This window comes from Ambystoma mexicanum, chromosome 3p (genome assembly GCF_040938575.1).
Source record: "Ambystoma mexicanum isolate Mex_15411 chromosome 3p, UKY_AmexF1_1, whole genome shotgun sequence".
Lineage (NCBI taxonomy): Eukaryota > Metazoa > Chordata > Amphibia > Caudata > Ambystomatidae > Ambystoma > Ambystoma mexicanum.
Window position 1 is genome coordinate 333,904,044 of NC_090925.1, and position 26,066 is coordinate 333,930,109.

Sequence of the window (26,066 nt, forward strand, 5' to 3'; positions counted from 1 at the left end):
ATCAAGTCTCCAAAGGCCAAGAAGTGCAATGACACCCAGCACAATTGAATCCAATAGCAGTAAATAGAAGGTCGAGATGGACAAATTTGTGGTCTCCTCACACGTGAATCAGAAGTTGAAAAGAAGGGTTATTCATTAAGCCTAAAAAAAGATAAGTGTGCCTACACTCCCTCAAAGGTCCCAGAACAGAGAGCAGGCTTTGAGGTAAACTACAAATGAGAAGCTTTGGCTTGGGGCCTGATCGATCAGAGATGATGGACTAATTGGGAAAGTGGGGAGTAGTCTGATGTTGCTTGCGACACCTGAGTTTCGTTTTGCTTACTTGCTGCTATCGAGCCGAAAGTCCATGGTTGGAAAAACATGCCAACCAATCGGAGGGTCTTTGTAGCAACATGTTATACAAGGTTGCAAAAAACAAACCCGCTGCCATTTTTTTCCCTGCTATATTTAGTATTCTACGGTTTTTCGAGGAGTGCTCACCCAAGGGGCAGCCAATTAAGTTATTCACACTTATGTATACTATAGGTACATATGTACCCTTAACCAATCCTTCCCTTCAATAGGTTTTAGTTTGCCACATAGGATGACATCATGGATGATGCACATTGAGGTATAAAACCTTTGTACATTGTACAATCACATTTGAGTGTGAGTGCATGAATTACTGTGGGTTATTCGCCAGATTGCCCTACTTTATTTTATGCTGATAATAAAGTAGTACTGTGCCATATTCTTTGTCTGTCCGGTTATTTGGGTCCAAGATCATTATTGGTAATTACATCTAGCACACATGAGACGCTTCAAGGTGCTAGAACACAAATGGAGAAGGATCCAAGTACCCCCACCTCAAGCACTGCTCCCATGGTGCCTATATGCTGGGAACCAGAGTGTGAAATACGTGCAGTTCCAGTGAAGATACCAATACCAAGGAGAATCCTAGAAGCGAGGTTCCCATTGAGAAAATCATACCTGTATGCACAATATGATGGCCATTTGAATGAAAAATTAGCAAAAAAGAAGATTAGAGACGTCATGCAAAGCAAGGCTGACACATTCAGAAGAGATGCAGAGACAAGAGAATGTAGACATAGGCATTAAGAAAGTGTTGAAGATCAGCAACATTTCAGGCTCGAGATGAAGATGCTGATGCTACAGAAACAATGAAGACATTAAGTCATTTTACACGTGTACAGATGCAGATGCAAGAAAAGCAAGCAGACAAAGTATTCTTGAGGCTAGCTATGTAGTGAATAGATTGCGGCATGTGCCAAACCTATATGAGCGAATTAACTATGGACGATTCCACAACACACTTTAGCAGAGCTCAACCAGAAAAAGAAGCTTTTCCAGTGTGTCGCAGCCTAACAGCAATTGAATTACAGAGGTGTAATCAAAGAAAGGCGAGGACAGACCAGCACCAAGAAGTTGGGCCGCTCTGGGCCTGAATGACCAGTCGGCAGCTAAAAAACGTGTGAAAAGAACAAACTCCTGTTCATAGGAGAGGCAAGAACATTAAAGATGTCAGAGATTCATCATTTAATAGTATTTTAAATGCAGCAAAATTCTAAAACGTTGAATGAAAATAGATGATCGTGACGTGCTACACCAACTCCAGGAGACAGTATGCTATACTCCCTCGTATTCTCCAGAGCAAGGAACATTTCCAAGGCCAAGTTCAAAGCCTTAATTGACAAGTAGACTGCAAGGGTGATGATAGATGACATGCTAATTTGTGGGAAGCTATGGTCCAGATCAGCCCACCAGCACCTGGATGCCAGCCTGCGTGCTGCTGGCGTATGTGGAAAAGTACAGTGGGGTACGAGGGTGCCAACCAATTATAGAGGGTCACATAATAGAGAGCCCTATGGTTTGTGCAACCAACGGGCCGCTGTGCGTTTGTTTGATGTTCATACTGACCTTTATGAGAGGAGGTCTTGCTTGCCCCACCTGATGTTAGAGACCCTATCACTTACTCAGACAAGAATGGAACGTATACCTAGATGTTCCCTTTTAACCAATCGCTTTCCCAAGTAGGTTTTTGTAGTTTGCCACGTATGATGACGAGTTTTCACTATATAACCTGCTTTTTTATTTAATTTGCTGAGTGAGAAGATCGAGAGAACCCGTCTGTTTGTTGTAACTACCTGTTTTAGACAATTGCTAATAAAACAGATGTGATTTGACAACTTCATGAGTTAGGTTGATTATTGATGTTTGAGTATGTTCTGCATCGCCATCCATCTCAAAGTATTGCTACCTCGTCTTAAAGGGCCGGGTCGGTTAACCCAGTTCATTTGGTAGCGGAGAGGATGGTTAAATATCCGTCAACCTATTAAGCTTTGGGGTCCTGGAAATATCGGACGTCCCCCGCCATTTAGCTGGAGGAACTTGAAGCTCCCTATAGATGGCGGACGCTATCTTAAAAATCTTGCAATTGTAGGTGGGACGGGCCCCTCGTTTTCAAGCGGAATCCCTTCCCGATTTCTACAGGAAGCTGAGTGGACCGAAGGCTGAAGCGGCTGGTTGAGGAGGCGACGATCCCGAGAGTCAGAAGTCTAAAATGCGAATGGTGTGTAGACTGGGTGAGGTGGCAAAATACGAATGGTTGAGTGGAGAAGTTGATAAGGGGAAATAAGCAACAGAGGGTTGGTTGGGGTAAATAACGATGAGCGTGAAGATGATTAAATAAAAAACTTGAGACGATGAGCGTTGAGCTAGTAAGTAATTGACTTGAGATGAGGAGCGTCAAGCAAGTAAGGTATATAGACGAGGAGCGATTTACAAGATCCTACATCAATGGATACTTAGAAGGAGCTGTTCTAGAGTCCCAAGGTAGATGACGTAGGCTACGAACAGATTGTTCTGTTAAAGGGAACAGCTCACACCCCATAGGGCATTTTAGGGGCAAGAGTAGTCCCGAGGAGCATGGACTAAGATATATGTGGGCCAGCCAAGTCTGTCAGTATTGTCTGTATGTGTGTATGTTGTATAATGTATATGTGGTGAAGAAATAGTGAAAATTGAAGAACGAGCAAGAAAGCAGAGAGATTTGAAATGTAATTATTTATTTAGTTAGTTGACTGACAATGTTTAGTGAATAAAATAGATTGTAATAGAACGTGATATAAAAGGCTTGGAGCTGCAACGATTGGGGCATGCTCAAATTGTATTATTTTTTTGAAAAGTATAAGGTGTAAAAACAATGGTGAGTATTGATAGTCAAGTGTGACTAGTCGAAATGGAGGCTATTACTCCGCCTATACATCTGTGCAAACAGTTGTCGAGACACACACCCAAGCTTAATTAGTATAGTGCGGAATGGTTTAAGGGCACGGCAGAGCAGATGTTCATGCCATGGCCACAAGGGGGATCACTATCAAAAGCAGTTTTGCAACACATGATGACATACTTGCACGCAGCATACACGGGAATAAAGTTCGAAAAAAGGCTAGTGAGCTTAGAGCTCTGGAAGCTGTATCGGGAGGAAAGGGAAGACCCACATCCTGAAGACTGGATGCTTAACCAGTGCAAAGAGTGGGGTGAGGAGCCTTCTGCTCCCTCCCGCCGTGCCCATAATAAATGGTGATAGTACGAAGGATGACGGAGTGTACCCATTAAGAGAGCTTATGGCAGCAATAGCGTACAGCAATCCGACATACGAGTCACCTGCACATAGCAGCGATGAAAGTCCAGAAAGTGATGTAATCTCTAAAGTCCTACGAGACCAGAGAAGTGATCGACCAAGTACGTCCCTAGACATAGGGCGGGTGATAAAGAGATGGAAAGGAGAGAAAGATAAGGCTGATGTCATGATCTCTGCTTCCAAAAGATCAGGACTTGCCCGACTCCCTTGGAAGCAGACCCATAACCCTGGTTCCGAGTGCCAGCCAGTCCCAATTGGGACCTTTTGGACCCTGTCCTGGCGCCAGTGGCACCAGGCTCATAAAGATGCCCAGTCCCAGCGCTGGAAGCGCCGGGCTCATAATGCTTGGGTGGACTTACCTGCAGCAGACCATGCTGCTTACTTACTTGCCAGTTGAACCCCTGATCCTCTTCTGTTTGGGACTACTTTTCCTGTTGGGTGGGGCAGGAGCCACTCCCTAGGTTCAGAACACTGGAACTCTTCTGGAAAGCAGGAACTCTTTTCTTAGGCGTGGCTGTGGAAGGAGACACCTAAGCACTACAGGAGGCTATTTAAACCACACCCGATGGATGAATCGTGCTTTGCGTTATTCTGCATTCTCTGCAGCAGAACGCTCATCGTGTCTTCTGCTTCTGATCCTGGGCCCAAGGGAACAAAGGCTTACGATCCTGGAATCCAGTCTTCAGCAGCACCTGTAAAGACAAAGAAAGAACAGGTTAGCACTACGGTCTTCAGTGGCAGCGCCTCTCTTACCTGGTCCATCGGCTGTCACCAACGCCTCGCGCTGCATTCCGGCATCTGAAAGACAAAGGCTTACCTACTCTTCGCATGCTCCGGAGGTCTTCGCACTGCATTCCGGCATCTGAAAGACAAAAGCTTACCAGCTCTTCGCACGCTCCGGAGGCCTTCGGCGCTGCATCCCGCATCTGAAAGACAAAAGAAGGTGCGTTTAAAGACATTGGGCAACTTTATTACTCACGTGCCATTACTCCTTCCCACGCCGAATCCAGTGGGTATTCCAGCACCCTTCAGCTTCTCTAAAGCTCCGAACTTGTACCAGCAAGATAAAAGGGACAGTTAGTGCGCATTGTGAAGCAGGCTACAAGCGCTTACTTACGTGCTTCCAGGCGCTTCTATTCCTCACGCGGGTTCGATCCTCAACTCAATCAGCCCGCCATCCGCCATCGCCAGAACCCTGCAAAACAAGAGATATCATTACAAAAGACTTTTAAGAAATTTGAAGTGCCCAGAACTTACCGTTCGTGCAGTTAACGACGGACAGCAGTCCTCTGAGGTCAAGAGGCCTGCACCCTTATCCAGTGAAGAAACTGGTTACGGCACCCTGCCCCGAGGCAGATGGAGAGCTCGGCGTTCACTTACCTAAGGTGAGGGTGTTAACCTTTGGGGTTCTACAGGAGAAGAGAAAGGGAAGAGGAGAGAGGCACCCAATAACCCCAGTTCATTAATCCCATATTTTCTATCTGCAGACATCTTACTCTTCGAGTCAGACATACAGTGCACAGAGGTCCAGCCCAAAGAGCCAACCGTGTGTTACACATCACCTTTGAAGATACGGCATTCACCCAGTCAAGACCGGCGCCTCTGGTGAGCGTTACAGCTGATGAGGCAGCGCTTATATAGAACAAATGAATGGGCGTTCAGATTTTGCTAAACTTGATGGAAAGAGCATTGAGGAAGGAAGGCAAAGGGAAGATCAAGACGAACAAGATAAAAAAAGAAAGAGAACGAGAGTAACTATTTGATCGAAGACGAGGCTAAAAGAAAGAATAGACAAAGGTGGAGAACAGCTGTATCAAGATGAGCAGCTGAAAAGGCAGAAGAACAAAAAGTATGAAAACAGACAGAAGGCAATTGAAGAACGAGACAAGCTAGAAAAAGAGATGAAGAACAGAAATTAAGAGATAAAAGAATGCAAAGATACAGAGATGAGGAAATACCTAAGGCAACTGAAAGGAGAGGGGTAAGGAAGAGGAAAGGGTAAGAGAAGAAGCAAGGAAACGAAGAGGGCTTGATGAAGAAATAGAACAAAAGAGAAGGCAAAGGGCACACAACATTGATCGCATAGAGAAAGAATTAATGGAGCCTAATCCAGTAGTAGCAAGGGAGGACATAGAAGAATTCTTGCTGACACATGAACCATTGCATGGTCCATCTCGAGCAAATCTAGAAGATGATATGATATAAGAAGCATTGGAGACCAGATCGATAATGTTTATCATGAGATAAGGGCCAAAAATGAGTCAAAAGGTAAAGAAAAAAGGATTAATTTGAAGGTGTGCAGTCGAAAGGCAAGGAGGGAGGCTTGCTCAGTCTCGAGCAGGGAGCTTTGTCTGTGGACAAGCTAACGTTAAACAGGGACGAGAAAGAAGAAAGCCCCACTAGCTGGGGCAAGAGATGTCAGACGAAGATAGAGGAACCTTCCGAGGCGAGGAGGGAGATGATGCATATGATCTTGAGGGATGTTCTCCAACAGATAAGGAAGTAAGATGGTTGGATCTGGACCTACCCAAATCACGGATGCCAGAGCCTCTGGCGCGGCCAGGTGGACCCAAAGGGCGATCCCATAGTGAGAAGGGGGGCTTGCCACCTTATGTGAGCAGGCTACGGTCTCTATAGGGAAGAAGGGAGTGCGGACCCATTGTCCCTGCTATGGACAGACAGACGATGGGGGATAAATGCGATTTTGGGATCTCGCAGTTTCCTTTGTTAGAGAAGGGAGGGGCCAGACCACAGTATATACCTTGTCCAGAGATGGATAAGGATAATTTAAGGTGTAAACTCCCTAGTTTAACTTCCGATGCTGGGAAATGGATACATGAATTGGAGAAAATGATAGGAGGAAACAGGTTAGCTATAGGAGACATTAAAGGTCTTCTAGCTGCTATACTTGGGGAGAGAGCTGACAACATTTGGTCGAGAGCCAGATATGCGAGTGTCACGTCCCAGAACACTGCTCACGATGGAGCACCGTTTAATAACTGTAGAGTGGCAGTCTGGAAAGCACTTGGAGTGCAATATCCAGATACGTCCGATAAGGGAGCTATAATGGCACGAAAGATGCAGGAACGGGAAGATCCTCTTGTTTACATTCAATATTTTCAGGAGGAATGGAGTTAATCTATTCCTGTGTATGTATTATGTCAAGGGCTGCCAGACCAAGTGCAGAGACAGCTCGAGAAATTGGTGGGTATGGAGGCGAAACCCTGGTCAGAAATACAGCTGACCATTGCGCATTATTGCCGATTGTTGCAGGAGATAAATCGAAGGAAAGATGATGTTAGGAAAGTGGAAGAAGCAAAGTTGGTGCAGAAGAAATTGGCAAAATATGCCATAGTAGGGGCAATGTTGACTAGTGGAGAAGTGTCAAGATCGCATCAAGCAGCAGGCATGCCACAGGTGAATAACCAAAGGCAGTTTGACCAAGGTAATAATGGATTCGTACCAAGAGGTAGGGGAGGCTTCCGGGGAAGAGGCTTCCAAAATAATCAAGGAGGCTTCCAGAATAATCTGACATTTCCAGAATAACCAAAGTGGGTTTCAGGATATGCAGAATGACAATCCAGGCATGGCAAATCAGGAGACTCCCTCCTATATGTTGGACATGTGGGATGACAGGGCACATAGCGCAAACATGTGGGAACCAAGGGTTTGTGCAGAATAGCCAGTTCTCAGGGGGGGGGCGCTAATCCACCTGCATACAGCCAACAAAGTTGGGACGGTTTTGCCCAAAATCAGACAGTGCAGCAAGCACAACCGCTGAGATTACAACATGTTTTGCAACCACAGCAAGCACCATTGAATCCACCACAAGGACAGTCACAGCACACACCCATGCAGATAGAACAGGGCTAAACATGGGACAGTTACTGACTCCTAGGATAGGGGGTGTCATCGTCGAGGGCAGGAATCCTTTCACGGGCACGAGAATGAGCATATACCCAAAATAGAACCGCTCACTGGGTGACTTGATGTGTTCAGTGACTCCCAATCCTCAAGAGGAACCGAGGGTTGACGTCACTATAGGGTGCAACACGCTCATGTATGCAGGATGGGAAATTTACATTATCGGGAAATGCCATGAATGCTCAAGGTTTTACACGAGCTACAAGTAGAGTTCCTTTTACTGAGAGATTGCCAGTCTCTATAGAAGAATGTGGTATGTCTGTGCCGTTATTGTATTCAAGTCAGACACCAGTTACTATAATGGACCTAGATTTAATGACAAAGCTAAACATGACAATTTCTTTTACTGATGAAGGCATAGTGTATTCAATGCAAGGAATGCATTATTTAAACATGAGTGAATTTATCGCGGCATTTACAGGGCGAAGGCCATACGAGGGGTACCGTTAGAGCTAGAGGTCTTTCACTATGGGGTACGCATTTTGTTAACATGGCTGCCTGGCTTAGTGGGCAAGACTGAGAGAATACCTGATGAGTTTTTATTCAGGCCGACAATACCTATGGATGAAGAGGGGGGACAAGTTTTCCCTTAGAATTACAAGCAGCTACAGTGCGAGCAGAGTTAGCTATGCTTGGAGGAGTTGATATTGATGGCAGGACTTGGAGCACAGTGATTGCCATTGGAGAGGGTTACAGGTTAACTGACGTCACTGACAAGGATATGTTTAGAGACCACCCGTCAGATGACGAAGTAGTATTTGAAATGAGTATTCCCCAGAAAGTGATAATAGCGCGGCAGCGTACCGCATTTTTTGATGAAGACCTGGTGAAAATGCCAGTTTCATTATGGACTGCAGGTCCTTATGACGTAGGCCTATTAAAAGGGGTTGGAGAAGTTAAGATTAAACTGAAGCCAGGAGCAATTTTGCCACAAGCACAACAGTATCCCATGTCTCAAGAGGCAGACGAGGGTATTTTTAAGACGATATCCGCCATGATGGATCAAGGCATCTTAGTGATGTCAGAGTCACCATGCAGTACCACAGTGTACCCTGTGAAAAAATCGAAGAGGGGGGTTGTGATGTTTAATTCAGAACATTAATCGGATTGTAGAGGCCGAGTTCCCTCTAGTTCCTAATCCAGCAACCATCTTATGTAGTATCCCTGTTGAGGTGCGATATTTCACTGTGAAAAAATGCATTTTTCTCAATCGCATTGCATAAAGATTCTCAAGATCTGACGTCATTTACGTTCAGACAGACTAAGTTAAAAAGCACAAGATTACCTCAGGGGTACTATGAGTCCCCATCTATTTTCAATAGAGTCGTGGACTTGAGCAATATTGTTTTGCAAAAGTGTTGTGTTGCAATACGTAGATGACATTTTAGTCTGCAGCATATCAGAGGAAGAGTGCAGACGTGACTCAGTTCAGCTAATAATTATTTTAGCAGAGAAAGTATATAAAGTGGACAAGGAGAAATTGCAGTACTGTCAGGAAAAGGTGTTCTATATATAAATCAGTTAATCTCGCGTGAAGGAAAGAAAGTTATACCTGAAAGGGCTGAGGCGATTTTTAAAATGGCAAAAGCCACACACGATAAAGCACATGCAATGGTTTCTGGGACAATGCAATTATGTTAGAGAATGGATATTCGATTATAGTTCATATAGAAGACCCTTGTTACAGGCTCTAAAAAAAGGCACAGTCAATTCAGGAAAAGATTGTCTGGACTGAGGAGATGGAGGAAGGGATTGACGATTTGAAAAAGGCAATTTGCACAGTCCCAGTCTTAGGGGTTCCCAATTATGCTGAGGAATTCTTATCGTTTTCGCACACGAATGACAGTCATGACAGCGCAGAGAACCACGTTGGGGTACAAGCCCCTTGCATATTAGTGGGATTCTGGAGTCAGTCATGAGGGGTCACTTCCCTTGCAAGCTATCTTTGGCAGCCGCCGCATTCGTCATTGAGAAGGCTACCAGCATAGTAATGGGATGTTCCATGACGTTATTTGTTGAGCATGCTTTATTTGCTATTTTGGAAAAACCTAAATGTACTTTGACGTCTCAAAGGGCTTCTGCCTACGAGGCGGTCATATCGAATCCAGCATTCAAATAGTCAGATATAAGATAGTGAACCCTGCAATGTTTGTAGCAGAACCACTGGAAGAAGGCGAGCATGCACATTATTGCTCGAATTATGAGGAATTCTATGACGAGACCCTGAGAGTGAAGGAAAATGCTTTAGCAGCTGGGGCAATTCTCTTTGATGGTTTGTCAACAATCGATCAAAATGATGGGCAGAGATCCATAGGTGCCGCTGTGGTAAGGCACATGGTTAATGGCGAATTCGAAGTAATAAGTGCATGACTACCTACTCACGTTTCAGCACAGCCTGCAGAATTAGTGGCGCCGATTGTCGTGCTCGAGAAACGCGCAGACCAGGAAGTAATAGTGTACAGTAACTCCGCCTATGTGACGTTGACAGTACATGCAGGGCTAGCACGTTGGAAAAGGAGGGGCTACCTCCGAGTGGACGGCACTCCACTGCAGCATGCCGCCTTATTGGACAGACTTATTAGAGCACTGCAGCTCCCAGTAAGCATTGGGGTCGTCAAGTGTGCAGCTCACACTAAGAAAACAGACTTTATCTCACGTGGAAATGAAGCCGCAGACGAAGAGGCAAAAAGAGTTGCAAATTCATTAGAAATAATGAGCTTTGATACGCCTGATGTGAATGAGAGAATGGTGGTGATGATTATTATAAATCAAAGATTCAATAACTTATTGAAAACTCAATTAATGGAAGTTCAAGGTGAAGCACCACAGGATGAGAAAGATCTGTGGACACAGAGGGGGTGTCCTTTAACCCCTTCCGAGGCATTGTTGCGACAGGAAAGCACTGGTAAACCGGTGATGCCTGTAGCCTTATTAAGGGTGGCGTTGGAACAGCGCATGTCACTAGAGAAAGCCTTACAACTATTGCGGAGGACTGGTTTGTACCGAACCTGTTAGAACATGTTGCATGTTATGTAGTAAATTGCATCATATGTCAAATGTTTACTGCTGGGCACACACTACGAAAAGTCAGGGGAGTTATCCTGTGACCAAATTGTCCTTTTCAGCATTTACATGTCGATATGCTGCAGATCTGTAATCGATATAGATATAGGATGGTGGTAGTGCTGTCATGACCCTCGCCCAAAACCACCTCTGGCAAACCCATTGGCCAGGTGGAGTCCGAACTCGGGCCTCTAGAGGCTGGCATCCTCTTCAAAATCCCTCATGGGGCCAGTCCTGGTGCCTATGGCGCCAGGCTCATACACCATGAATAAACAACGTGCTTGGGAACTACTTTATTATTGTCAGCCAACATGGAGGCATCCACACAGCTTGGTTCCTAAGAACCAAGCTATGCGGTCTAGTGTTTTGGGTGTGGTAGCCTAGGGACTACTTTTCCTGGACTATTTTATTAGGGCTATTTAAACCACACCCGAGCAAGACAACACGCTTCGCGTTACTTTGCAGTTTGCAACGTGACGCTCACCGTGTCCAGCTATTCCCTCGAACCTCGGAGAAGCAGAACCTGCAAGGAGACAAAAGGAAAATCATTAGCAGCAGCATCTCACCTGCAGTCTTCATTTTTAAACACTCGCAGCTACTGAGAACAGCTTCCTCCAATCTGCTCGCCTCCCGGACAGAACGACCTGAAGAGAGGAAGATGGAGGCAACATTAAAGAAAGCAGTAGAGACATTTATAAATTACGAACTGCTCAAAAGGCTTACCTGGCTGGTCGCCTCTCGGCTGGCACCACTCTGAACATTCCCCTCATGCTGAAGAACACCACGACCTACAAGGAAGGAAAACACAGGTTAGCAAAGGCAAGACTTTGCAGCGCTACGCATAGCGCTTGCTTACCGCATCATAGCGCTCTTAATGTGCCAACCAACCAAGCCAGTTCGCCGCGCTGAAGCTCTGCATACCTAGGGGAGAAAAGAGACATTTTAAACAAAGAAAGGCAGGCAGGATAGCAACAAAACTAAAGAACAGCAATTGGACCTACCTGAACAATATCAAACGGACCGGCGTCAGTGAAGTAACTGGACCGCACTCGCCCATGAAAGACAACGTGTGTAACGCTCACCTGATTCCCACGGAGGCGCAGATCTTGACTGGGTTGTTACCGTGTCTTCAATAGTAAAGCGCAGGACTCGGCTGGTTCCCTGGGCTGGAACTCTTCTCACGGTATGCCTGACTTGAAGAGTGAGGTGTCTGCAGGCAGAAGAACAAGGGGTTAATGAACGGTGGTTGGACGGACTTCTCTTCCTCACTCTCTCTTTCCTTGAGGCCCAAAGGATAGGTGTGCTCACCTTAAGTAGGTGAATGCTGGGCTCTCCATCCTGCGACTGGTGCAGGGGCGCGGGTACCAGTTACTCCACTGGTGATATTGTAAACCTCTTACTTGCAGAGGACAACTTCGAGCGCGAGGCCGTCGTTAACTGCACGATCGGTTCCTTATATGTATCTGAACACCTTTAATGAAGTCCTTTTCTCTTACAGGCTTTGGATGCGGTAGGTGTTGTTTAATGGACGCCAAAGTACATGCAAGCGCGTAAGTAGGTGGATGGCGCGCGTGAAGGCACGTAAGTTGAATGGCTGCTGATGGTTTTAAATGCACTCTTTAATGTCTCTTTTTCTCTTGCAGGTTTTGGATGCGGTAGGCGTTGGTTCATGGACGCCAAAGTTCGTGCAAGCGCGTAAGTAGGAAGATGGCAAGCGTGAAGGCACGTAAGTAGAATGGCGGCTGATGGTTTTAAAAGCGCTCCTTACTGTCTTTCTTTATTTGCAGGTGCGGGTATGCAGCGCTTGTTGGAATCCGGAGCGTGCGTCGCACAGGTAAGCAGATCAAAATATGCAAAATGACTGATCAATGTTCTTTGCCTTTACAGGGATCGATGGACTGCCAAGGAATGCGGCGTGAGGATTGGAAGATGCCGATGGATCGGGTTAGTAAAAATGCTGGCTTTTGGCTTTAAGTTGGCTTTTGCTAACCTGTTGTTTTTTTGTGCTGGCAGGTGCGGCTGAAGACAGGATCCCAGGAAGGTAAGAGTTTGTTCCCACAGGTGCTGGAGTTTTCACTGGAAGACTGGAGCTGACTCGGTGAGCGTCTTGCTGCTGATGCAGAATAACGCGAAGCACGTTGCATCAATCAGGCGTGGTTTAAATAGTGTGCAGGAGTGCTTAGGCGTCTTCTTCCACTGCCTCGCCTAGGTAAGGAAAGAGTTCCAGAAGAGTCCCAGTGTTCCTGATCCAAGGAGTGGAGCCTGCCCCACCCAGGTAAGAAAGTAGTCCCTGTCAGAAGAGGATGTGGACGTCATCTTGTTGGTGAGTATGCAGCATGGTCTGCTGTAGGTAGGTCCACCCAAGCACTTTTACACATCTTATGAGCCCGACGCTTCCAGTGCCGGGACCGATGATCTTTACGAGCCTGGCGCCACCGGCGCCAGGACAAGGTCCAAAAGGTCCCAATAGGGGCCGGCTGGTGCCCGGAATGAAGGTTATGAGCCTGCTTCCAAGGATGTTGGGCAGGTCCTGCATTCTTGGAAGTAGTGATCATGACAGCACCCCCCCTCAAGGCCCCTCCCAAGCTTGTCTTCTCCGGGGGTTTTGGTTTGTTGGGGAAAGTTCGATGAAACCTTTTGATCAGCTGAGGTGCGTGGACATGTTCTGAAGGTTCCCAAGACCTTTCCTGGGGACCGTAACCTTTCCAGTCTATCAGATAGTATAGCTTCGAGTTGGAAATCTTGGAGTCCAGGATATTTTTAACTTCGTTTTCAAGTTCTCCATTAACTTGAATAGGTTCTGAAGATCTGGTCAGTCGGGTCTCAGGTTGCATAGGTTTTAGGAGGGATACATGGAAAACTGGATGTATCTTCATGTGGGAAGGTAGGCCCAATTTAACTGCCACTGGATTTATTATGGCTGTGATAGGATAGGGCCCCAGGTATTTGGGGTTGAAGGTGCGTGGTCCTTTTAATGGTAAATGTTTAGTGGACAACCAGACTTGGTCTCCCACTAGATATTGGGGGGGCCTCTTTTCGATGTTGGTCTGCTCCTTTTTTGTATTGCTTCTTAGCCCGTTGAAGATGAGCAGTGGCTTCCTTAAAGGCTTGAGTGATAGCAGAATGTAGATGGTCTACGGCGGGCGTTCCGAGATCCTGGGGTGGATCAAGGTTGGAGGTTCGAGGATGGATTCCATATAAGAGGAAAAAAGGGGTCTTTCCGGTTCCAGAATGGATTGAATTATTATAAGCGTACTCGGCGATCCAAAGGATGTCCTTCCAAGTGCCTTCTGACTGCTGCAGCATGCAGCGTAAATACTGTTCCAGAGTTTGGTTAGTCCTCTCGGTCTGTCCGTCGGTCTGGGGGTGGTGGCTGGTTGAAAGCCTTACGTCAATTTGAGCTAGTCGACAGCAATTTCGCCAAAAGTGGGAGATAAACTGACTTCCTCTATCAGAGACCAACACTGAGGGGAAGCTGTGCAACCGAACAATGTTTTCGAGGAATTCTCGGGCCAGAACTGAAACTGATGGAAGACCTTTCAGTGGGATGAAGTGAGCCATCTTGGAGAATAGATCCACAACTACTAAAATTGTGTTATATCCGGAGCACGGAGGTAAGTCAGTGATAAAATCCATGGAGAGGGTATGCCAGGGACATGGTGGAATGTCTAATGGATGTAAGAGGCCTGCTGGTCTTTCCTTCAGACTCTTATTTTGGGCGCACACACCACAGGAAATTACGAAGTCTCTAATGTCCTTCCTCCAAGACGGCCACCAAGAGTGTCTTTTGATTTTCTCGGAGGTTTTGGCAATACCGGGATGCCCTTCCATTAAGGAATCATGATAACAAGAGATTACCTGTTTTTGTAACTCTGCACAAGGTAGATATAGTCGTCCTTAGAAGTACAGTAGGTTCTTATTCACCGTGAAGCTTTCTCCTTTAAGTGGCCAGTTCTGTAAATCTGCCGGAGTTACGAGTTGTTTGACTTTTGCTTCAACATCTTCAATGGATTGCGCGACGACCAGACCTAGAATTCTTTGTTCGGGAATTATAAGTACGGGTTCAGGATTGACCATGTGTTCATCAACTCCCATCCGGGAAAGGGCATCAGCTTTGCTGTTCTTGTTGCCTGGTCGATAAGTGATCACAAAGTCAAACTCAGCGAAAAATAGTGCCCAGCGGAGTTGTCTCGAGGATTGAGCTTTGGCGGTCTTTAGATACTGTAAATTGCGGTGATCTGTGATTACCGTTACTGTGTGTTTGGCTCCCAGAAGGTAATGCCGCCAGGCCTTGAAGGCGGACTTAATAGCCAAAAGTTCTTTATCTGTGATGGTGTAGTTGATTTCGGGAGCCGAGAACTTGCGGGAGCAAAACGCCACGGGGTGTAACTGGTTAGTTTCTGGATCTCTCTGCGATAGCACTGCCCCATTGCAAGACTGGAGGCGTACGTCTCAACGATGTAAGGAAGCTCCGGGCGGGGATGTTTTAAAACCGGTGCGGAGGTAAACTTGGCTTTTAGTTCCTGAAAAGCTTGCTCCGCTTCTGCAGACCACTCGAAACGTTTGTTCTTTACTCGGGAAAAGTCTGGAATAAATCTGCGGTAGAAGTTGGCGAAACCCAACATGCTTTGGACTCCTTTTACAGAAGTTGGTGAAGGCCACTTGATGATTGCGTCAACTTTTCTTGAATCCATGTGGACTTCGTTGGGTGATAGAATAAATCCCAAAAATTCGACCTCGGTAACATGGAAAACGCACTTTTCCAGCTTGGCAAAATGTTTATGTTGGCGAAGCCTTTCAAGAACTGCTCTGACGTGTTTCCGATGGTCTGCCTCAGAGGATGAGTATACAAGGATGTCGTCAATGTAAACAACTACACACACGTCTATAAGTTCCCTAAAGACGTCATTCATGAAGTACTGAAAGGCGGCCGGTGCGTTGCATAAGCCAAAGGGCATTACTTGATATTCAAACAGCCCATACTTGGTGCGAAAGGCCGTCTTCCATTCATCGCCCTCTTTAATTCGTACCAAGTGGTAAGCTCCTTTGAGATCTAACTTCGTATAGATACAGGCGCCTTTAACTTGGTCAAGGAGTTCAGGGATCAATGGCAGAGGATATCTGTTCTTTACGGTGATCTGGTTCAGGGCACTGTAATCTATACAGGTTCTAAGGTCCCCTTCCTTTTTCGGGACGAAGAACAGAGCTGAAGAGGCTAGGGACTTTGAAGGACGGATGAACCCGTTAGCCAGATACTGGTCCAAATACTGTCTCCGGTGAAGATTTTCTGGCTCGGTAAGGGCATAAATTGTACTGCAAGGAGGAGAGGATCCGGGTATCAGATCTATTTGACAGTCGTAAGACCTGTGAGGAGGTAGAGAGTTAGCTTGATCTTTCTGGAAGACGTCTTGGAATTCCCTGTAGTCTGGAGGTAGTTGAGGATCCTCGGAAGTAGTTTCTGCCAGCTTAATGTCGAGCCGAGGATAACAAGTGGGGACACACTCCGGAAACCGAATTGTCTTTGCTCGCCAATCAATTTGGGGTTGTGTTTCTCTAACCAAGGAATTCCCAGGATAACTTGAAACTGAGGGGCCTTGATCACATCAAACACGATCACCTCACGATGTCCATCTTGGCTTAACAATGTCACTTCCGAGGTGGTATGAGTTACTGGTCCGGAAGCTATTTCCGTGCCATCCACTGTGGTAATAACGTCTTTAATTGCCTTGGGACAAAGAGGCAAATTCATCCTGGATGCCATTTCGCGGTCCACATAATTACCGATTGCTCCGCTGTCAATGTATGCTTTAATAGCATGCAAACGATCCGGTCGCTCTGGGCTTATGAGGACCATTGACACTATGAAATGCGAGGTCAAAGAACTGTTTTTTACGCTCGGCAAGCGGACCTCTACACTTGTCGGGCAAGGTAGTTTCCCGGCTCTGGCTTTTCGGTACCTTTATCGGAAGCACCCACTGTCTTCTTCGAAGGTTTCACTGGGCATTCTCGAAGGAAATGTCCTGAGTTTCCGCAATAGAGGCACAATTGCAGTTGTCTTCTTCTGTCTCGTTCCTTTTGGGTTAATGGTCCTTTTATGACCCCTATTTGCATAGGTTCTACGGTATCAACACCTTTGGTGGAACTCTGTGGTCTTGAAAAAACTCGAGCTTCGAACCTGGAACGATCTGCTTTCCTTTTCTGTAATCTGTGGTCCAGTTGAACCACCAAGTCAATATATTCAGAACAGTCTTGTGGAGGATTCACTACCTGGGCTAGAACATCTTTTGAGTTCTCCACGCAAACCTCTGTAGAAAAGCGTAATCATCTTATCCTCGGGCCATCTGGTTTCAACTACTAGTCTGTTGAATGACGCAATATAAGCCAGGAGATCCTGATTACCCTGTCGTAATGAAAGGAGTTCATTATCCAAGGCCTGCCCCTGTGAGTGTCTTGCAAACAGTCTCTCCATACTGGTCTGGAAGGCCTGGAAATTACGGAGAATTGGGTCATCCTGTGTTACCAGAGGAATTGACCAGTCTGCAGCACTGCCACTAAGATATGAAAACACGAAAGCTACCTTAGTCTGGTCCGTTGAAAAAGCAGCTGGTCTACACAGAAAGTGCAAGCGGCACTGATTGATGAACACTGCAAACTTTTTTGGATCACCTGAGAAGCGTTCGGGCGGAGCCAAAGGCACATTTCCGGGTAGATTAATTTGTACCGGATTAGGTGAGGTTGCTGAAGTATAACTTCCCCCCGAAGCAGGCAGGGGTGTTTGAGCCGCTTGCGTTTGTAACAGCTGTCTAGCGAGATCATCTGTTCGCTCTTTGGATATAATTAACTCTCTCCTCAGAGCATTTGTTTCCTGACGGGCTGCCTGTACTTCTGCTCTTAATTCCCCTAATAACTGGGCTAGTTGGTCAGTGTCTGAGGTTTCCATTGCGCCCGGGTGGGAGATTTGCGGTGGGCTTCGCGTTCTGTAACGCTCACCTGATTCCCACGGAGGCGCAGATCTTGACTGGGTTGTTACCGTGTCTTCAATTGTAAAGCGCAGGACTCGGCTGGTTCCCTGGGCTGGACCTCTTCTCACGGTATGCCTGACTTGAGGAGTGAGGTGTCTGCAGGCAGAAGAACAAGGGGTTAATGAACGGTGGTTGGACGACTTCTCTTCCTCACTCTCTCTTTCCTCGAGGCCCAAAGGATAGGTGTGCTCACCTTAAGTAGGTGAATGCTGGGCTCTCCATCCTGCAGGGGCGCGGGTACCAGTTACTCCAATGGTGATATTGTAAACCTCTTACTTGCAGAGGACAACTTTGAGCGCGAGGCCGTCGTTAACTGCACGGTTGGTTCCTTATATGTATCTGAACACCTTTAATGAAGTCCTTTTCTCTTACAGGCTTTGGATGCGGTAGGCGTTGTTTAATGGACGCCAAAGTACGTGCAAGCGCGTAATTAGGTGGATGGCGCACGTGAAGGCACGTAAGTTGAATGGCTGCTGATGGTTTTAAATGCACTCTTTAATGTCTCTTTTTCTCTTGCAGGTTTTGGATGCGGTAGGCGTTGGTTCATGGACGCCAAAGTTCGTGCAAGCGTGTAAGTAGGAAGATGGCACGCGTGAAGGCACGTAAGTAGAATGGCGGCTGATGGTTTTAAAAGCGCTCCTTACTGTCTTTCTTTATTTGCAGGTGCGGGTATGCAGCGCTTGTTGGAATCCGGAGCGTGCGTCGCACAGGTAAGCAGATCAAAATATGCAAAATGACTGATCAATGTTCTTTGCCTTTACAGGGATCGATGGACTGCCAAGGAATGCGGCGTGAGGATTGGAAGATGCCGATGGATCGGGTTAGTAAAAATGCTGGCTTTTGGCTTTAAGTTGGCTTTTGCTAACCTGTTGTTTTTTTGTACTGGCAGGTGCGGCTGAAGACAGGATCCCAGGAAGGTAAGAGTTTGTTCCCACAGGTGCTGGAGCTGGAGTTTTCACTGGAAGACTGGAGCTGACTCGGTGAGCGTCCTGCTGCTGATGCAGAATAACGCGAAGCACGTTGCATCAATCGGGCGTGGTTTAAATAGTGTGCAGGAGTGCTTAGGCGTCTTCTTCCACTGCCTCGCCTAGGTAAGGAAAGAGTTCCAGTTTCCAGAAGAGTCCCAGTGTTCCTGATCCAAGGAGTGGAGCCTGCCCCACCCAGGTAAGAAAGTAATCCCTGTCAGAAGAGGATGTGGACGTCATCTTGTTGGTGAGTATGCAGCATGATCTGCTGTAGGTAGGTCCACCCAAGCACTTTTACACATCTTATGAGCCCGACGCTTCCAGTGCCGGGACCGATGATCTTTATGGGCCTGGCGCCACCGGCGCCAGGACAAGGTCCAAAAGGTCCAAATAGGGGCCGGCTGGTGCCCGGAATGAAGGTTATGAGCCTGCTTCCAAGGATGTTGGGCAGGTCCTGCATTCTTGAAGTAGTGATCATGACAACGTGCCCCTGCAAAGAAGGCAGGACGGAGAGCATGCCTAATTCTACCACAAGGCAGAACCTTCCCCGCAGACCACATCAGGGCAAAGCTGAGAAGCGTACCAGCGAGTAACCCGGCTGGGTGGCGTCCCTGTGGATACCAGGTGAGCGTAACAGAACGCGAAGCCTCCCATAACAAATCCACCTGGGCGCCATGGAGACATCAGAAATGGACCAATTGGCCCAGTTACTAGGAGAGCTTTGTGCTGAGGTTCATTCTGCCCGACAAGAGACTAATGCCCTCCACAGAGACCTAATAGTGACCAAAGAACGCACTGAAGAGATTAGCAGGCAATACTTGCAATCACAGGCAGGACAGACGCCTCTACCTGCTAGCAATCCAACGATGCAAAACCCCGCCATACCACCCACTCCGGTACAGATCACGTTACCTGGAACAGTGCCCCTGGCACCACGAGAAAGGTTCTCAGGCGACCCACAGAAGTATGCAGCATTCATCAATCAGTGCCGCCTTCATTTTCTTTGTAGGCCTGGAACATTTCCAAACGACCAAGCACGGGTAGCTTTTGTATTCTCATACCTGAGTGGTAGTGCAGCAGATTGGTTGGTCCATTGGTAACCCATGACGATCCTCTATTACATGACTTTGGGGGGGGGGTTCCAGAGAGAAATAGAAAAACGTTTTGCTCGCCATACCCAGGAACAAGCAGTAGACAATGAACTCTTGTCCCTCCGACAGGGGAATCAGGACTTGTTAACGTACATTGCTACCTTCAACAGACTGGTTGCCGAAGCTAGGTGGCCAGAAAACAAAAGAACCACGTTATTCCATTGAGGCTTACGAGGAAAATTAAAGGACGTCTTGGCCCAGGTGGTTGATCCACCCAGAGACTGTGCAGAATTCATAAATCTGGTCGTGCAGCTAGAACACCGGTTGCAGGACCGAAAGGCAGAGCAGTCTAAAACGGACCCTCGGACCGTGTATGTTTGACCAAGGGAAAACACACCCCGTGTACCTGAAAATGCTGTAGCACCCATGCAGATTGGAGGGATACGGCCTCCATTAACAAAACAAGAGCGGGACAAAAGAAGACCACAAGGACTGTCCATTAAAACCCCCAAGAAGAACAGTCAGGACCACAGAGAAGGATGAAGCTAGGGAATCAGTTTGTCGAGTGAGAAGAAAGAAGTGCTGACCTCGCACTTTGCAATACCAGTGATCTTAATTAACCACCAACAGTCGTCAAGAATGCATGCCGTTGAAGCATACATCGATAGCAGAGCAGTTGGAAATTATATTGATCAAGAACTGGCAGCAGCGATGGGGCTTCCTTTGTGTTCTAAGCCAACTATGGACAAGGTAACCACTGTGGATGGGAAAGAAATCGCTTCCGGACCAGTAACCCAGTGCACAGCCAGGGTAACCTTGCTGTGCCAGGACCGACATCGGGAGTCTATTTCATTCGATCTCATCATGGCATCTCAGTTCAGGCTAATACTAGGGATGCCATGGTTGGTTGCTCACAACCCTTTGATAGACTGGCGGGCACGAAAATTAACCTTCCCCGGTGACTGCTCCCATGCCTGCTATTACCAAGAGGAGAAACCAGACGTCTGTATCCCCATGACTCCCGGAGTGACAGTATCAACCCTGGGAGCAATTAATACCTTGCCAAGTGAATACCATGATTTCCAGGATGTTTTCCGAAAGGACCAAGCCAATGCATTGCCGCCGCACAGGCCCTATGACTGTCAGATCGACCTTGTTCCTGGTGCACAAATCCCTTGCCCGGATCTACGCTCTCACAGAACCAGAAAACCTTCATTTGAAATCCTATTTAGACCAGTACCTTGCAAACGGATTTATCCGTCCTTCGAAGTCCCCCGCAGCCAGTCCTTTGTTCTTCGTACCGAAAAAGGAAGGAGACTTGAGAACCTGTATTGACTACCGCGCATTGAACCAGATCACCGTGAAGAACCGCTACCCCCTGCCACTTATCCCTGAGATGCTAGACCAAGTTAAAGATGTCCAGATTTATACCAAATTGGACCTTCGAGGAGCGTACCACCTGGTCCGAGTCAGAAAAGGAGATGAATGGAAAACCGCCTTCCGTACTAATTACGGGAGTTAATTGATGTGTGTGCCTTAGTGTACATAGACAACATCTTAGTATACTCAGCCTCGGAAAAAGATCATGTCAGGCACGTTCGTTCAGTCTTCACCAAGCTCTCTCAACATCACTTGTTTGCAAAGCTTGAAAAATGCTTTTTTCACGTCACAGAAGTAGAATTTCTTGGTTTTATCCTTACTCCAGGAGGCATCAGAATGGACGTGCGCAAGGTAGATGCCATTCTGAAATGGCCTTCACCGACGTCTCTGAAAGGGGTACAAAGCATGCTGGGCTTTGCGAACTTCTACCGCCGGTTCATCCCAGACTTCTCTCAGGTTGTGCACCCAATCACAGTACTATTACGAAAAAACAATAAAAGGTTTGCTTGGACCGAAGAAGCAGAAGAAGCCTTTCAGGAACTTAAACAAAGGTTTACCTCTGCTCCAATCCTGCGACATCCTTGTCCAGATCTCCCTTATGTCGTTCAAACTGATGCGTCCAGTCTCGCAATGGGGGCTGTCCTTTCACAGAGTCTCCCGGAAACCGGCCAGCTACATCCTGTGGCCTTCTGGTCGAAAAAGTTCTCGCCTCCAGAGATTAATTATGCCATCACGAACAAGGAACTCCTGGCTATCAAATCCGCCTTTAAAGCCTGGAGGCACTAGCTTCTGGGGGCCAGACACATCACTACAGTCATCACAGACCACCGAAACCTGCAATATCTCAAAACTGCCAAGGCCCAGTCCTCGCGCCAATTACGGTGGGCCCTTTTCTTCGCCGAATATGATTATGTAATCACATTTCGACCAGGAGTCCAACGGAAAGGCGGATGCTTTATCTCGCATGGGCATAGATGAAATGGTATATACAACTCCAGACCCAGTACCTATTATACCTGAAGACAAACTCTTGGGTATCACGACAGCCTTAACACAAGCAGAACTACGAAAAGAAATCCAACGGACAATGAATCCTGATGCCTACCTCGCATGGCAAACTCAAGGAGAACAATATACCATCAAGGACCATCTACCCTTTTTTAGGGACCGCCTATGTGTACCCAAGAAGGAATTACAACAGCATATTATTTCAAACTATCACAATTCACTGATCGAAGGGCATCCTGTGATCGCCAAAACCCTAACAAAGGTGGAAGGGAACTTTTGGTGGCCTACCTGGCGTAAGGACATCATTAAGTATATTCAGTCCTGCGGTGAGGGGGCACAAAATAAATCACAGAAACAAAAACCATCTGGTCTCCTACAACCATTGGACATTCCTCTATTTCCATGGCACACCCTTTCCCTTGACTTCATCACTGATCTACCTCCAAGCCAAGGGTTCAACACCATCCTTGTAGTTGTGGACTTATTCTCGAAGATGACCCATTTTATTCCTCTCAAAGGCCTCCCAGACGCAGCCACTTAAACAAAAGGGTTCCTGGAGGGCGTGGTTAAGCTACATGGCTTCCCTTCGGTTCTGGTCTCTGATCGAGGCAGCCAGTTTGTTTCAAACTTCTGGAAAAAATGTTGTGCAATGGCGCAGATCGACGTTCGGCTATCTACCAGTTGCCATCCCCAAACTGACGGCCAAACCGAGAGAACCAATCAGACACTCGAGCAATATTTACGGTGCATGCTGCACCACGAACAAAGGAATTGGAAAGTGCTACTATGGATAGCCGAATATGCATATAACAATTCTTTGCATTCAAGCACCGGACAAACGCCCTTCTACACCCTTTATGGCAGACATCCACGTACCTCTGAGCTAGACCTTCCAGCCAGCTTGGAAATGGCAGCGGTAAAGACTACACACAACCATTACTCAGGCTTTCAAAAGGGCAAAGGAACACCTTATTCATGCCAAAGAAAAACAAGAGATTCGCCGGCCAACACCGTAAAAAGGCCCCTGATTATCAAGTAGGAGACAAAGTTTGGTTAGCCGCTAAATTTGTACCCATCAAAGGAACCCGGACCTTTCATCCTAGATTCTTAGGACCCTATACCATTAAGGCAATTATTAACCCAGCAGCCGTGAAACTGGATTTACCACCTAATCTACACATTCACACGGTATTCCATGTGTCCCTCATGAAACCAATGCAACCCGGCACACGGATTGGGACACCACCTAAGCCCATACTTGTTGACGGAGAACCAGCATTTGAAGTCAAAGATATCTTGGACTCTAAATACTCTAGGACCAAGCTATATTAGCTCGTCAATTGGAAAGGATTTGGACCACAAGATAGATCCTGGGAGCCCAGTGAGAATATTCACGCACCACGTCTAATCAGGAAATTCCATCGGAACTTCCCAACCAAACCTGGGCCAGACAGAAGGAACACCATGGGAGAGGCCTTGGGGGGGGGGGGGGGGGGGGGGGGGGGAGTGCTGTCATGACCCTCGCCCAAAACCCCCTATGGCAAACCCATTGGCCAGGTGGAGTCAGGACTCTGGCCTCTAGAGCCTGGCATCCTCTTCAAAGCCCTCATGGGGCCAGTCCTGGCGCCTATGGCGCCAGGCTCGTACACCATGAATAAACAATGTGCTTGGGAACTACTTTATTATTGTCAGCCAACATGGAGGCATCAACATAGCTTGGTTCCTAAGAACCAAGCTATCCGGTCAAATGTTTTGGGTGTGGTAGCCTAGGGACTACTTTTCCTGGACTATTTCATTGGGGCTATTTAAACCACACCCGAGCAAGACAACACGCTTCGCGTTACTTTGCAGCTTGCAACGTGACGCTCACCATGTCCAGCTATTACCTCGGAGAAGCAGAACCTGCAAGAAGACAAAAGAAACCTCATTAGCAGCAGCATCTCACCTGCAGTCTTCATCTTTAAATACTCGCAGATACTGAGAACAGCTTCCTCGAATCTGCACACCTTCCGGACAGAACGACCTGAAAGAGGAAGATAGAGGCAACATTAAAGAAACAAACTTCTCAAAAGGCTTACCTGGCTGGTCGCCTCTCTGCTGGCACCACTCCGGGCATTCCACTCGTGCTGAAGAACACCACGACCTACAAGGAAGGAAAACGCAGGTTAGCAAAGGCAAGACTCCGCAGCGCTGCGCATAGCGCTTACTTACCGCATCATAGCGCTCTTAATGCACCAACATTTACCAGCGGGGCTCAACCAAGCCAGTTCGCCACGCTGAAGCTCCGCATACCTAAGGGAGAAAAAAGAGACATTTTAAACAAAGAAAGGCAGGCAGGATAGCCACAAAACTAAAGAACAGCAATTGGACCTACCTGAACAATATCAAACGGGCCGGCGTCAGTGAAGTAACTGGACCGCACTCGCCCATGAAAGACAACGCGCCCCTGCAAAGAAGGCAGGACGGAGAGCACGCATAATTCTACCACAAGGCAGAACCTTCCCCGCAGACCACATCAGGGCAAAGCTGAGAAGCGTACCAGCGAGTAACCCGGCTGGGTGGCGTCCCTGTGGATACCAGGTGAGCATAACAAGTACGTCCCTTTTCAGGGTGGATTGAAGCTGGCCCTTGCACACATCCAGATTCCACCTGCACTGCGAAATTCTTTGTACGAGAAGTATTTCCCAGATGGGGAATATGTGAAGTATTAATATCAGATAATGGTCCACCTTTTGTAAATGAAGTGTTTGAGCAAATAATCTTGTTGCTTAGCAAAACAAATAAGTTCTCTTTGGCTTATCACCACAAGCTAACAGGATATGCGAGAGACTCGCGCCTGCGTAAGGAAAGGATAGCTTACATTGAAAAAAGGGGGTTCTGGGAGTCTCTTTACCAGCATGAACACAGCCCATTGACCTGTTCTTGGATGGATGGCCCCTGGGAGAGTCTTAACCAAGTCTTTAGCTCACTGTCCCTTTCACAGAGAAGAAATATCCCTGCATATCAGTCTTTGTAAGGCCCAGAGAATCCAGATGAGTTACATGCCTACTTAAAATTATGACTACGTGTCTGTCATTTCAGAACAGCTGAAACGGACGGGGTGTCCGGATCAGAACACAGATGAAGACCATACAGCAACCAGACAAAATAACTATTACTGCCAAAGATTTTTCCAGGAGATCAGGTGCTGATCAGAAACTTTGTCCGTAAGAGGCATCAGCTACGGTTTAATGGTCCTTTCATTGTGGGGGACGCCATGCCATTGGCAGTAAAAGTCTTGGGAAGACGAGCTTGGATATTCCTCAGCGACGTGAAAGTCTACACCGGAGAGACCCCCTCAGCCCCACCCCAGTCCGACGCAAGCAACTGAGAAGATGTTCAGCACGTGCAGACTAGATCGATGACGAGGAAGAAGGACGCAGAGACTGTCCAATAGACGGATAAGAGTACACTGGACTGTGGTTCTTCTGGGACACTCTTTGTAGCTGCTAAACAAGAAGTGGGGAAAAAGCTATTGTTCTTGAGCCACAGGAGCTTGCTAACGTTGGACTGAGACATACTGAAGTCTTGAAAAGAAAAGGAAATGCCAGACCTAGAGTTCATCTTTGACGACTGGAAAAGGGAGCAGTTCCCCGATTCCTTTCTCACCGAGTTTCTTTTTGGAGGCACCCATGTTAGTGCCTGATGGCAACATTCACTGGATCATTCTTACTGTTTTTCTCTTCATTCTTCATGCATACAGTGCGCTTGTGGGGAGAACTGTTAACGTTCATCTGTTCCTGCAAGATCCTTAAAATGGTCCAGTTGTGAGGAGATTGCTTGCAGCCATAATAGAGCAAGTCTTCCTGCTTCCTGAGTACTGTGTGGAAAGCACAAATGCCCCTGTTTGATGAAGACGCTAATAGACTAGTTGGAACGGTCTTTTATTTCTTGATTGAAGAACATACTCCTCTTGTTGGACGACAGACAC

General features: G+C 47.0%; 1 protein-coding gene across 2 annotated transcripts in view; it reads left to right on the forward strand.

The window, feature by feature from the left end:
* LOC138580398 (sodium-dependent lysophosphatidylcholine symporter 1-like) overlaps positions 1–26,066 on the forward strand; it is a 586,401-nt gene that overhangs the window by 84,079 nt on the left and 476,256 nt on the right. The window lies entirely within an intron of this gene.